Below are 14,094 nucleotides of genomic sequence, written 5' to 3' on the forward strand. Positions count from 1 at the left end.
TATTTTATTTAAAAAAGCTCTTAAACAAGAATAAATTCGTTTGTTTTGAGCTCGACACTGTACGCGCTGATCGGAGGCGTGATTTCAGATAGGCAGCCACAAATATTTCATTTTCACACAAACAGTTCAAAAACATCTGAATTTAGCTCTTGGTGTGTTCTAATTGGTTGATTGTGTGATATCGCTGTAATAATTTATTTTTAAAAGCTTTAAAACAGGAATAAATTAGTTTTCTCTGAGCTCTTTACTCCAGACGCTCGTGGTCACAGCGGTGATTCATCTCTCCTATTTCTCACGTATCTCTGGCCAGAAATAATTTATCCATGAGCCCTGAACCGGTAATAATCAGATATGTTGGTTTAGCTTGTCAGTGTGAATAAGTATTTGTTTGTATTTTTAACCGATTTAAAAGTGAAAGTAAAAGTCCGGGAATTGAACCTGTAGGGGCGCTATTTCTCTCAGACAATGGAAGTCTGAAGCACATATACTCAAACAGAGGGACAGAGTGAGATGAGATGTCTGACAGTTTTTTAAATTTTCTGTTATCCATACAGTGTTGTAAAGTCGTTAAACTATGCATATTTCCTCAGAATGACTTTTTCATCTGTATGAAAAAATTCTTTGACGTGTTTGGAAGCTGCAATTTAAAAATACAATAATGATTCCCTTTGTAAGGTCATTTAAAAAAATCACCACGGCAAAACCATTCAAGCTATCCAAAATCCATTCACAATTTAAGTTCCTATCAGAAATACTGATGTGTGTTCAGAGTTTTGTGAAATTCTAAGTATGTTATTTGCCTCAAAATCACCTGAGAAGTATTCCAGTTTGACATGTTGCCACGCCAACAATTTTTTAGATATCAATATCCCCCTTGCAGATTTATATCGGCTGTGTTTTAACATTATTCTGATGAAGTTTGAAGCAAATCGAGTAATAATAAGATGCTGAATTCAAATCATTTTGAAAATGACACACTTCCTTCTGCCAGTTGGTGGCGCTATAACTTTGACTCCTAATAGTCACATATATGCGATCGACATCATACAACGAATAATCTGATGAAGTTTGATTAAAATCAGGAAATGTATGTGGACGGTATTAGACACTTCCTGTTTCTCATTTCTCGCCATAATTTCAACGCCTCGCCACGAGCAAACCGTTCGAGATATCAAAAATCCCCTGGCAATTTTTCATCCCCAGTGTCTTGAGATCATGTTGACCAAGTTTGGCGGCAATCGAGAAAAAAACCTATGACAAGTATTTCAAATTCCAGAGCATGCGCTTTTTACATAACTCTAAATAGCTGACTTCCTGATGGGCGGAGCCTATGACATGCAATACGAAAGTTGTTCGGCACGATGAGATCTATATGTGTACTGAGTTTCATATGAAAATGTGCAAGTATGTGTGAGCTATACATCAACATTTCTGACTGTGTTCCAGGGGGCGCCGTAGAGCCCCTGTGCCACGCCCGGGTCCCAGCCTCTGCAGGCTCCTAAAGGCCACAGATTCCAAAGTGTGCGCAAATTTTCAAGAGTTTTTGAGTATGTTAAGGACCCCAAAAGCCCCCACAACTTTGACGAAAAATTTGAATACTAAACCCTAAATAGCCAACTTCCTGTTGGGCGGAGCCTATGATATGCAATACAAAAGTTGTTTGGATTGATGAGATTTATATGTGTACCGAGTTTCATTCGTCTACGAGCAAGAATGTATGATATATGGCCCTCCATATTCCAGGGGGCGCTGTAGAGCCCCTGTGCCACGCCCGTGTATCAGTCTCTGCCCGGCCCTAATGGCCGCAGGTTCCAATCTGTGTGCCAATTTTCAAGACTTTTTAAGCACGTTAAGGGCCCCAAAAGCCCCCGAGACGTTGGAAAAAAATAATAATAATAATAAATATAGCTGCAAGCAGCGATGGCGGGCTCAAGCCACCAATGCCATCGCCACCCCGGTGGCATCAGGTAAACTGTGCCCAGCGGGCACATGCATTCACAATATCCCTCTGGCAGTGAGGTTTTAAAGGATATGGCAGTTAAAGGGTTAATCCGAATCATCTAGACTTTAAAATCACATTCACAGAACAATATATATATATATATATATATATATATATATATATATATATATATATATATATATATATTTAGTAACACTTTACAATAAGATTTCATTTATAAACATTATGTTAACATGAACAATATTTATATAGCATTCATTCATGTCAGTTAATATTCCAAACTTAAACATTAAAACATTGTTTTGTGATTTTTTTTCCAAGCACATTTTACCAATTCCAAACCATATCAATCTTAATAACTACCATTATTTTTTATTTAATAATTTATGAGTGTTATACAATAGTCCAGGAAAGCTGGAAGAGAAAAACTCCTTATATTCATGTGCAGAATTATTAGGCATGTTTTCTTTTACAGATGAAATGCGCTAAAAAAGAGTTTTAACTCAAACTGTTTTAACTCAAAGTCGAAAATTATGAAATACCCATGAGAAATATAAAACACAAATGCAATACAGAAATGGATAAGTTAAGACTTGACCATTGTACAAAAATGCTGACTGGGTCATGAGGTCAGAAAAGAAGAAGAAAAAAAAAAAACAGGTCAAGAAGAACTGACAAAAAGAATTGCAAAATAATTAGGAATTAATGTGAAGATAAATTTTTAGTCAATTCTGCAAGACAGACTTTTCAGGAAAGGAGGTGGAATAAAAATGAGCTCCTAAATTTTAATCCCGGATTCTGGAAGATATATTCCTCAAACCATCGGACAAGAGGAGGTGGTGCTGGTCCTTCACGAGTCACTCTAATCTGTTCATAAAGCCTATATATAAAGTCTTAATATATAGTATTTCACAATACTTCATGGTATTCTAATTAAATAATTTTTTGGAATCTTAGATCTCTCAGAACCTGGCACATTGTAATTCTGAGACTCCAGGAAAGTGGCAGTTCTGTAAAATGTTGGCGCTGGAGACTAAATGCTCCCTGATAGTTTCACACCTAATTAAATTAACACACACACACACACACACACACACACACACACACATCACCCACGGTGACAGAGGGACAGAGTGACATCAGATGTATGATAGTTTTTTTAATTTTCTATCATCCATATAGTGTTGTATAGTCATGAAACTATGCATATTTCCTCAGAATGACTTGTCTTCTATGTGTACAATTTTTTTAAGTGTTTAGAAGCTGCACTTTAAAACAATAAAAGACATTTACTGGTTCCTTTTTTACTATTATTTCAAAAAATCACCACGACAAAACCATTCAAGCCATTCAAAATTCATCCGCACCTGTACTGTAAGATACATTCTTTAAACAGTGGTAAAAGAGGATGTGGTGCTGATCCTTCAAGAGTCACTCAAAACATATCTGTCCCTAAGCCTATAAAGAATTATTCTTAATATACAGTTCACAATACTTCAGCTTGATATTCTAATTAAGTGAGGGTCATTTTATCAGTAAAATACATAAAATTCATATTATTTTTCTTTGAAAGATTTCTATAAATGATTTAAATCATACTTGTTTCTACAATAATTATTTAAAAGTAATCCTATAGCGCCATCTGGTGGCCATTATTGGTACTAAGAATTGCAAGCTTGATTTATATGTTATGATAGTTTTCATTTTATGCTGGCTCTTGAAAATGATAAAGCTATGAAACTTACTGTGCTTCCTTCAAATGATGACTTCTACGTATATAAAAAATTATGAAGAGTTGGAATTAAAAATGTTAAAGATATAGTAAAATAACTATTGTATTTTTTATGTTACTTTAATAAATCACTATGGCCACACCATTTAAGGTATCCTAAACCCTTTCGAAATTTAACATCTTCAGTATATGGCTTCATGTTAAAACAGTTTGGTGTGAACTACTTATGTCTTCTTGGAGGAGAATGAATTCATTTACAGGCTGATTTTATCATAAATCCACAATAACATTTCTGAGTTCTGTATCAATCTGTGTTGTTGTTTGTTTATTTTTATTTTTCATAGGAAGATAACTGACCCTTTACTCTCCTTTTTAATAAATGAGCTGTATTTATAAACTGCTTACTACTGACTATTAATATTGGGACAAGGCTTTATGAAGCATGAACTGACTATTTACTAATGAGTGCAGTTATTATAAAGTGTTATCAATGCATTTGCTAATGTTAACAAATTAGACATTATTTTACAGTGTTAATAAATCCTTTCAATGATTTGTAAGTGTTTTGTAATGATTTTATTGACCTACAAGTATTTGTGAAAGTTCTGCTTGCATTACAGCTTAGTCTTGATCTGTGAGCTGAACAGATTTACTGTTATATCCATGAGATTATGTAAATTCAAATAAATATCATGTCACAGGATGTCAGAGGTCAGTATCAAATTAATTTGAAATTATTATTTGCAGCACAAATAAGGTTTTTTAGGATTTTTAAAAATCCCTAAAACTGTCAGAAAAGGATAAGGCCTACGATTTCTATGTGAGTGGCTAAATTTATTTGTTTTTATAACTATAATGCATAAACTATGAAATTATACAAAATGTATAAAAATGTACAACAGTTATTCTTTTCCAATGTTTTTTATTTATTTATTTATTTTTTTTATTTACATTTAAAAAAAATTAGCCTACGCAATCATTCTAAACAGCTTGAATAAAACCTGTTAATAGTTATTATAGACCACTATAACTGTGTATAATCTAACAAACAAGTTTATTATGAAAATATAAGTGTGTACACCAGATAAATTGGACGATAAAGAAATTGCTAACAATAATATAATAGAGCATGTTTTAGGTTTTTAGGCGTTTAGATGCAGAAATGGACAAATCAAATGTAAAATAAAATGTAATTGATTTAATTAAATATAGATTAAGTCTTGTTAGAGCAAAATAATAAATAAATACCTACACACATTAAAAAAGCAGCCAAGATTAATGAGTTTAATTTTTTATATAGATTAAAATTGAAGACAGAAGCAGGTATATGCGGTCACTTAATATTAAAATCCAGTATATCCACTTCAGATTTATTTCTCAACAGTTTATGTTCACGTGGATGTTTTCGTTTATATTAGCCAAGCTATTATGTATTTTGAAATAATCTTGTCCGTGATGTGTTCGTTCTTATGACGAAAGGCAGAATCCTGCAGCTCAAGAGATATATGTTATTCTGCCAGTCGCGCTTTCAAATAGTCTTATACACTTAAACGGGTCACAAACACCTATATTTAGCTCGTGTTGTGTTATAATGGATGTATTGTGTGCATTTATGGCAATAAGTTATTTAAAAAAGCTCTTAAACAAGAATAAATTCGTTAGTTTTGAACTTGTGACACTGTGCGCGCTGATCGGAGCAGTGATTTCAAGATAGGCAGCCGCGAATATTTCATTTTCACACAAACAGTTCAAAAACATCTTAATTTAGCTCTTGGTATGCTCTAATTGGTGAATTGTGTGATATCGCTGCAATACTTTATTTTTAATAGCTATAAAACAAGAATAAACTCGTTTTTTCTGAGCTCATCATTCCACACGCTCCTGCTCAGAGTGGTGATTCATCTCTCGTGTTTCTCACGTATCACTGACCACACATCAATTATTAATGAGCCCTGACCTGATAATAATCATATATGTTGGTTTAACTTGTCAGTGTGAATTAAATCCAAGTATTTATTTGTATTTTAACCGATTTAAAAGTGAAACCAAAAGACAGTCTCCTCCCTTTTTAAGTCCGGTAACTGCACCTGTAGGGGCGCTATTTCTCTCAGACAATGGAAGTCTAAGCACACTCACTCAAACAGAGGGACAGAGTGAGAGGAGATATCTGACAGTTTTTTAATTTTCTGTTATCCATACAGTGTTGTAAAGTCATGAAACTATGCATATTTACTCAGAATAACTTTTTTTTCTGTATGAAAAAAGGTTTTGAAGTGTTTGGAATTTAAAAATGCAGGAAAATTAATAATTCCATCTTTACTGTCATTTAAAAAAATCACCACGACAAAACCATCCAAGCTATCCAAAACCCATTCACAATTTAAGTTCCTCAATGTTTTTTCAACATGTAGACAAAGTTTGGTGTGTATAGTGTTACTCTCCTCTGAGCAGTATGCATTAATTCACAGCTAAATGTAAAAAACAATCCACATTCAAATCAAAATAGCCGACTTCCTGTTGGTCGTAGCTGATGACTGTGAATTAGAAAGTTGTCCGTCTTGATAAGAACAATTTTTGTACTGAGTGTGGTGTCTGTAGCTAAAACTAACCCCCCCACTTTTGACAAAAGGTGGCGCTATAGAGTGCCTCTTCCACGCCCTCTTATGAACTTTTGCCAGTGTCTAGCTGTCACTAATACTGATATGTGTTCTGAGTTTGATGAAATTCTAAGCATGTTATTTGCCTCAAAATCACCTGAGAAGTATTCCAGTTTGACATGTTGCCACGGCAACAATATTTTTAGATATCCAATTTCCCCCAGCAGATTCATATCGGCTGTGTTTTAACATTATTCTGATGAAGTTTGAAGCAAATCGAATAAAAATAAGATGCTGAATTCAAAGCATTTTGAAAATGACACACTTCCTGCTGCCAGTTGGTGGCGCTATAACTCTGACTCCTAATAGTCACATATATGTGATCGACATCATACAATGAATAATCTGATGAAGTTTGATTGAAATCAGGAAATGTATGTGGATGGTATTAGACACTTCCTGTTTCTCAATTCTCGCCATAATTTCAACGCCTCGCCACGAGCAAACCGTTCGAGATATCAAAAATCCCCTGGCAATTTTTCATCCCCAATGTCTTGAGATCATGTTGACCGAGTTTGGTGGTAAACGAGTAAAAAACCTATGACAAGTATATCAAATTCCAGAGCATGCGCTTTTTACATAACTCTAAATAGCTGACTTCCTGTTGGGCGGAGCCTATGACATGCAATACGAAAATTGTTCGGCACAATGAGATCTATATGTGTACTGAGTTTCATATGAATATGTGCAAGTATGTGTGAGCTATACATCAACATTTCTGACTGTGTTCCAGGGGGCGCCGTAGAGCCCCTGTGCCACGCCCGGGTCCCAGCCTCTGCAGGCTCCTAAAGGGCACAGATTCCAAAGTGTGTGCAAATTTTCAAGAGTTTTTGAGTATGTTAGGGACCCCAAAAGCCCCCACAACTTTGACCAAAAATATGAATAATAAACCCTAAATAGCCAACTTCCTGTTGGGCGGAGCCTATGACATGCAGTACGAAAGTTGTTTGGATTGATGAGATCTACATGTGTACCGAGTTTCATGTGTCTACGTGCAAGTATGTATGATATATGGCCCTCAGTATTCCAGGGGGCGCTGTAGAGCCCCTGTGCCACGCCCGTGTATCAGTCTCTGCCCGACCCTAATGGCCGCAGGTTCCAATCTGTGTGCCAATTTTCAAGAGTTTTCGAGCATGTTAAGGACCCCAAAAGCCCCCGTAACGTTAGAAAAAAAAAAAAATAATAATAATAATAATAAAAAATAATCCTAAGGAAAACAATAGGGCTCTCGCCCTCCAGGCTTGAGCCCTAATAATAATAATAATAATAATAATAATAAAAAATAATCCTAAGGAAAACAATAGGCCTCTCGCCCTTTGGGCTTGAGCCCTAATTAAAGCTGCAAGCAGCGATGAACGGGCCCTCGCACCCGGGCTCACCGCCATCGTGTGGCTTTAGTAAACAGGTGAACGTTGAGAAATATGCATTTAAACTCATAAATATAAGTGCAATATATCAAAGTTTATTCCATATGTGTGCCAATCTTCCTGTTGCCAGCAGGTGGCGCTATCGTTATAATGGAATATTGGCCTTCAGATGTGTTCAAGCCAGGACCCTTATCACACATGTGAAGTTTGGGCAAGATCGGACATTTTATGCCTGAGTTATAACATCTTTTATTCCCATGGCGAGACATCGAACTTCGTCATGGCGACATGGACATGCCTTTTAACAAAAATTCAAGATCTTCACAACTAAACATCACACAGGTCTTTGGATTAGACTGACCACAAAAAAGACATTGATGTCATAAAATTTCTAGGAGTAGTTTGTCACAGTGTAAAATATGTCACTTCCAGTTGCCAATAGGTGGCACTATGACTATAACTGAATATTGGCATCTAGATCTGTTCAGGTGAAGAGTCTTAACAAAAATGTGAAGTTTGGGGCGGATTGGACATTGTATGTCTGAGTTATAGCACCATCATTTTTCACGGCGAATCATCGAAATTTGTCAGGCCGCCATGGACACGCCCTTTAACGAAACCTCAAGTCCTTCGCAATTTAACATGGCAAAGGGCTTTAGATTACACTGCCCAAGTTTGGTGTTGATCTGAATAAATCTCTAGGAGGAGTTCGTTAAAATACAACCCCTGAAAATGACAAAAACAACACCAATTTTGCAGGGAAAATTAAAAATAACCGACTTCCTGTTGGGATTCGGATTTTGTACCAAGAGACTTTTTTGTAGCTATTGGTGTGTTACATATGTTTACCGATTTTCGTACATGTATATGACATGTAGCTTGAGGCGCACTCCATTGAATATGTATAGGTGGCGCTATCGAGCCATTTTGCCACACCCAATGGAATATTAGCCTCCAGATGTGTTCAGGTCAGTACTCTTATCAAACATTTGAAGTCTGGGCAAGATCTGATATTTTATGACTGAGTTACAGCAACTTCTACTCCCATGGCGAGACATCGAACTTTGACATGGCGCCATGGACACGCCCTTTAACGAAAACTCAAGATCTTCTCAATTTAACATTGTACAGGCCTTTAGATTAGACTGACGACAAAAAAGACATTGATGTCAAAAATTTCTAGGAGTAGTTTGTCGCAGCGTAAAATATGTCACTTCCTGTTGCCAATAGGTGGCGCTATGACTATAACTGAATATTGTCGTGTCAAACTGTTCAGGACAGGAGTCTCATCCAACATGTGAAGTTTGGGGCAGATTGGTCATTGTATGTCTGAGTTATAGCAACTTCCTGTTTCATGGCGAATCATCGAAATTCGCCAGGCCGTCACACACAGGCCCTTCAACGAAAACTCAAAAGCTTCGCAATTTAACATCGCAAAGGCCTTTAGATTAGGCATACCAAATTTGGTGTTGATCTGAATTAATCTCTAGGAGGAGTTCGTTAAAATACAACGCATGGAAATGACAAAAATGACACAAAATTTGCTCATAATATTAGAAATAACCGACTTCCTGTTGGGTTTAGAATTTTGCTCCAAGAGACTTTTTTGTAGGTATTGGAGAGTTACATGTGTATACCGATTTTCATACATGTACATGAAACGTAGCTCGAGGCGCACACCGTTGAACGTGTATAGGTGGCGCCGTTGAGCCATTTTGGCACACCCACTTCTGAAACCCATATCAGACGTAAATTTTCGCCAGTTCTGAGGTGTGTGCAAAGTTTCATGACTTTTCGAGCATGTTTAGGCCCTCAAAAATGCGATTCATCTTAGAGAAGAATAATAATAATAATAATAATAATAATAATAAACGGAGCAATTCCAAGAGGGTCCTCACACCATCGGTGCTCGGGCCCTAATTAAAGCTGCAAGCAGCGATGAACGGGCCCTCGCACCCGGGCTCACCGGCAGTAAGTGGCTTTAGTAGATATGTGAACGGTGAGAAATATGCATTTAAACTCAGAAATATAAGTGGAATATGTCAAAGTTTATTCCATATATCTGCCAATTTTCCTGTTGTAAGCAGGTGGCGCTATCATTATAATGGAATAATGGCCTTCAGATGTGTTCAAGCCAGGACTCTTATCGAACATGTGAAGTTTGGGGAAGATTGAACATTTAATGCCTGAGTTACAACAACTTCTCTTCCTATGGCGAGACATCAAATTTTGTCATGGCGCCATGGACACACCCTTTAACAAAATCTCAAGATCTCCACAATTTAACATTGCAAAGAACTTTAGATTAGACTGACCAAAATAAAATGTTGATATCATAAAATTTCTTGGAGTAGTTATTTGCAGTGTAAAACATTGACACTCCCTGTTGCCAGCAGGTGGCGCTATGACTATGACTGAATATGGGCATGTAGATCTGTTAAGGGCAGAAGTCTTATCTAACATGTGAAGTTTGAGGCAGATTGGACATTGTATGTTTGAGTTACAGCAGCTTCCTTTTTCATGGCGAAACATCGAAATTTGTGAGCCGCCATGGACACGCCCTTTAACGAAACCTCAAGATCTTCGCAATTAAACATCGCAAAGGGCTTAAGATTACACTGACCAAGTTTGGTGTTTATCTGAATAAATATCTAGGAGTAGTTCGTTAAAGTACAACCCCTGAAAATGGCAAAAACAATGCCAATTTTGCAGAGAAAATTCTAAATAACTGACTTCCTGTTGGGATTCGGATTTCGTACCAAGAGACTTTTTCGTAGATATTGGTGTGTTACATGTGTGTACCGATTTTTGTACATGTACGTGAAACAGCTCGAGGCGCACTCTGTTGAAAGTGCATATGCACTCCGTTGAAAGTGTATAGGTGGCGCTATCGAGCCATTTTGCCACACCCAATGGAATATTTGCCTTCATATCTGTTCAGGCCAGGACCCTTATCACACATGTGAAGTTTGGGGAAGATTGGACACTTTATGCCTGAGTTATAATATATTTTATTCCCATGGCGAGACATCGAACTTCGTCACGGCGCCATGGACACGCCTTTTAACAAAAACTCAAGATCTTCACAACTAAACATCACACAGGTCTTTAGATTAGACTGACCACAAAAGAGACATTGATGTCATAACATTTCTAGAAATAGTTTGTCGCAGTCTAAAATATGTCACTTCCTGTTGCCAATAGGTGGCGCTATGACTATAACTGAATATGGGCATGTAGATTTGTTCAGGTCAAGAGTCTTATTCAACATATGTAGGTTGGGGCAGATTGGACATTGTATGTCTGAGTTACAGCAACTTCCTTTTTCATGGCGAAACATCGAAATTTGTCAGGCCGCCATGGACACGCCCTTTAACGAAACCTCAAGTCCTTCGCAATTTAACATCGCAAATGGCTTTAGATTACACTGACCAAGTTTGGTGTTGATCTGAATAAATCTCTAGGAGGAGTTTGTTAAAGTACAACCCCTGAAAATGGCAAAAACAGCACCAATTTTGCAGGGAAAATTCAAAATAACCGACTTCCTGTTGGGATTCAGATTTCGTACCAAGAGACTTTTTTGTAGATATTGGTGAGTTACATGTGTGTACCAATTTTTGGACATGTACGTGAAACATAGCTCGAGGCACACTCCGTTGAAAGTGTATAGGTGGCGCTATCGAGCCATTCTGCCACACCCAGTGGAATATTGGCCTTCAGATGTGTTCAGGCCAGGACTCTTATCACACATGTGAAGTTTGGGGAAGATCTGACATTTTATGCCTGAGTTATAACATCTTTTATTCCCATGGCGAGACATCGAACTTCGCCATGGTGCCGTGGACACGCCTTTTAACGAAAACTCAAGATCTTCAAAACTGAACATCGCACAGGCCTTTAAATTAGACTGACCACAAAAAAGACATTGATGTCATAAAATTTCTAGGAGTAGTTCATCGCAGTGTAAAATATGTCACTTCCTATTGCCAATAGGTGGCGCTATGACTATAACTGAATATGCGCATGTCAATATGTTCAGGTTCAGAGTCTCATCAAACATGTGAAGTTTGGGGCAGATTGGACATTGTATGTGTGAGTTATAGCAACTTCATTTTTCATGGCGAATCATCGGAATTCGCCAGGCCGCCACGGACACGCCCTTCGACGAAAACTCAAGATCTTCGCAATTTAACATCGCTAAGGCCTTTAGATTAGGCATACCAAATTTGGTGTTGATTTGAAGAAATCTCTAGGAGGAGTTCGTTAAAATACAACACATGGAAATGACCAAAATTACACAAAATTTGCTCATAATATTAAAAATAACCGACTTCCTGTTGGGTTTAGAATTTTGCTCCAAGAGTCTTTTTTGTAGGTATTGGTGTGTTACATATGTGTGCCAATTTTCCTGCATGTACGTGAAACATAGCCGGAAGGCTGTTGATTTTCTTAGTATAGGTGGCGCTGTCGAGCCATTTTGCCACACCCTCTTCTTAATCCTATATCAGACGAAAATTTTCACCAGGTTTGACGCGTGTGCAAAGTTTCATGACTTTTTGAGCATGTTTAAGCCCTCAAAAATGCGATTCATTCGGGAAAAGAAGAAGAAGAATAATAATAAATATAGCTGCAAGCAGCGATGGCGGGCTCAAGCCACCAATGCCATCGCCACCCCGGTGGCATCAGGTAAACTATGCCCAGCGGGCACATGCATTCACACTATCCCTCTGGCAGTGACGTTTTAAAGGAAACGGCAGTTAAAGGGTTAATCCGAATCATCTAGACTTTAAAATCACATTCACAGAACAATATATATATATATATATATATATATATATATATATATATATATATATATATATATATATATATATATATATATAACTTTAGTAACACTTTACAATAAGATTTCATTTATAAACATTATGTTAACGTGAACAATATTTATATAGCATTCATTCATGTCAGTTAATATTCCAAACTTAAACATTAAAACATTGTTTTATTGTGATTTTTTTTCCAAGCACATTTTACCAATTCCAAACCATATCAATCTTAATAACTACCATTATTTTTTATTTAATCATTTATGAGTGCTATACAATAGTCCAGGAAAGCTGGAAGAGAAAAACAGGTCAAGAAGAACTGACAAAAATAATTCCAAAATAATTAGGTATTAATGTGAAGATTAATTTTTAGTCAATTCTGCAAGACAGACTTTCAGGAAAGGAGGTGGAATAAAAATGAGCTCCTGATAGTTTCACACCTAATTCAGTTAACACACACACAAACACAAACACACACACACACACACACACATACATTACCCACAGTGACAGAGGGACAGAGTGACATCAGATGTATGATAGTTTTTTAATTTTCTATCATCCATATAGTGTTGTATAGTCATGAAACTATGCATATTTCCTCAGAATGACTTGTCTTCTATGTGTAAATTTTTTTGAAGTGTTTAGAAGCTGCACTTAAAAAAAATAAAAGACATTTACTGGTTACTTTTTTACTGTTATTTCAAAAAATCACCAAGACAAAACCATTCAAGCTATTCAAAATTCATCCGCACCTGTTCTGTAAGATACATTCTTTAAACAGTGGTAAAAGAGGATGTGGTGCTGATCCTTCAAGAGTCACTCAAAACGTATCTGTCCATAAAGCCTATAAAGAATTATTTCTTAATATACAGTTCACAATACTTCAGCTTGTTATTCTAATTAAGTGAGGGTCATTTTATCAGTAAAATACATAAAATACATATTATTTTTCTTTGAAAGATTTCTATAAATGATTTAAATCATACTTGTTTCTACAATAATTATTTAAAAGTAATCCTATAGCTCCATCTGGTGGTCATTATTGGTACTAAGAATTGCAAGCTTGATTTATAAGTTATGATAGTTTTAATTTTATGCTGGCTCTTGAAAATGATAAAGCTATGAAACTTACTGTGCTTCCTTCAAATGATGACTTCTACGTATATAAAAAATTATGAAGAGTTAGAATGAAAATTTTAAAGATATAGTAAAATAACTATTGTATTTTTTAATGTTACTTTAATAAATCTCTATGGCCACACCATTTAAGGTATCCTAAACCCATTCGCAATTTAACATCTTCAGTATTTTGGCTTCATGTTAAAAAAGTTTGGTGTGAACTACTTGTGTCTTCTTGAAGGAGTATGAATTCATTTACAGGCTGATTTTATCATAAATCCACAATAACATTTCTGAGTTCTGTATCAATCTGTGTTGTTGTTTGTTTATTTTTATTTTTTTATTTTTCATAGGAAGATAACTGACCCTTTACTCTCCTTTTTAATAAATGTGATTTATAAACCAAGAACAAGCTATTTATAGCTGT

At 36.2% G+C, this 14,094-nt stretch overlaps 1 long non-coding RNA gene across 2 annotated transcripts in view; it reads left to right on the forward strand.

Annotated features, from left to right (window-relative positions):
• The window catches only part of LOC128012873 (uncharacterized), a 59,594-nt gene that overhangs the window by 38,421 nt on the left and 7,079 nt on the right, over nucleotides 1-14,094 (forward strand). For both annotated transcript variants that reach the window (XR_008183200.1, XR_008183199.1), the window contains one exon: nucleotides 7,758-8,061. This is a non-coding gene — a long non-coding RNA (uncharacterized LOC128012873). The remainder of the gene's footprint in view (nucleotides 1-7,757; nucleotides 8,062-14,094) is intronic.

Source organism: Carassius gibelio, chromosome B24, assembly GCF_023724105.1.
Source record: "Carassius gibelio isolate Cgi1373 ecotype wild population from Czech Republic chromosome B24, carGib1.2-hapl.c, whole genome shotgun sequence".
Taxonomy (NCBI): Eukaryota; Metazoa; Chordata; class Actinopteri; order Cypriniformes; family Cyprinidae; genus Carassius; species Carassius gibelio.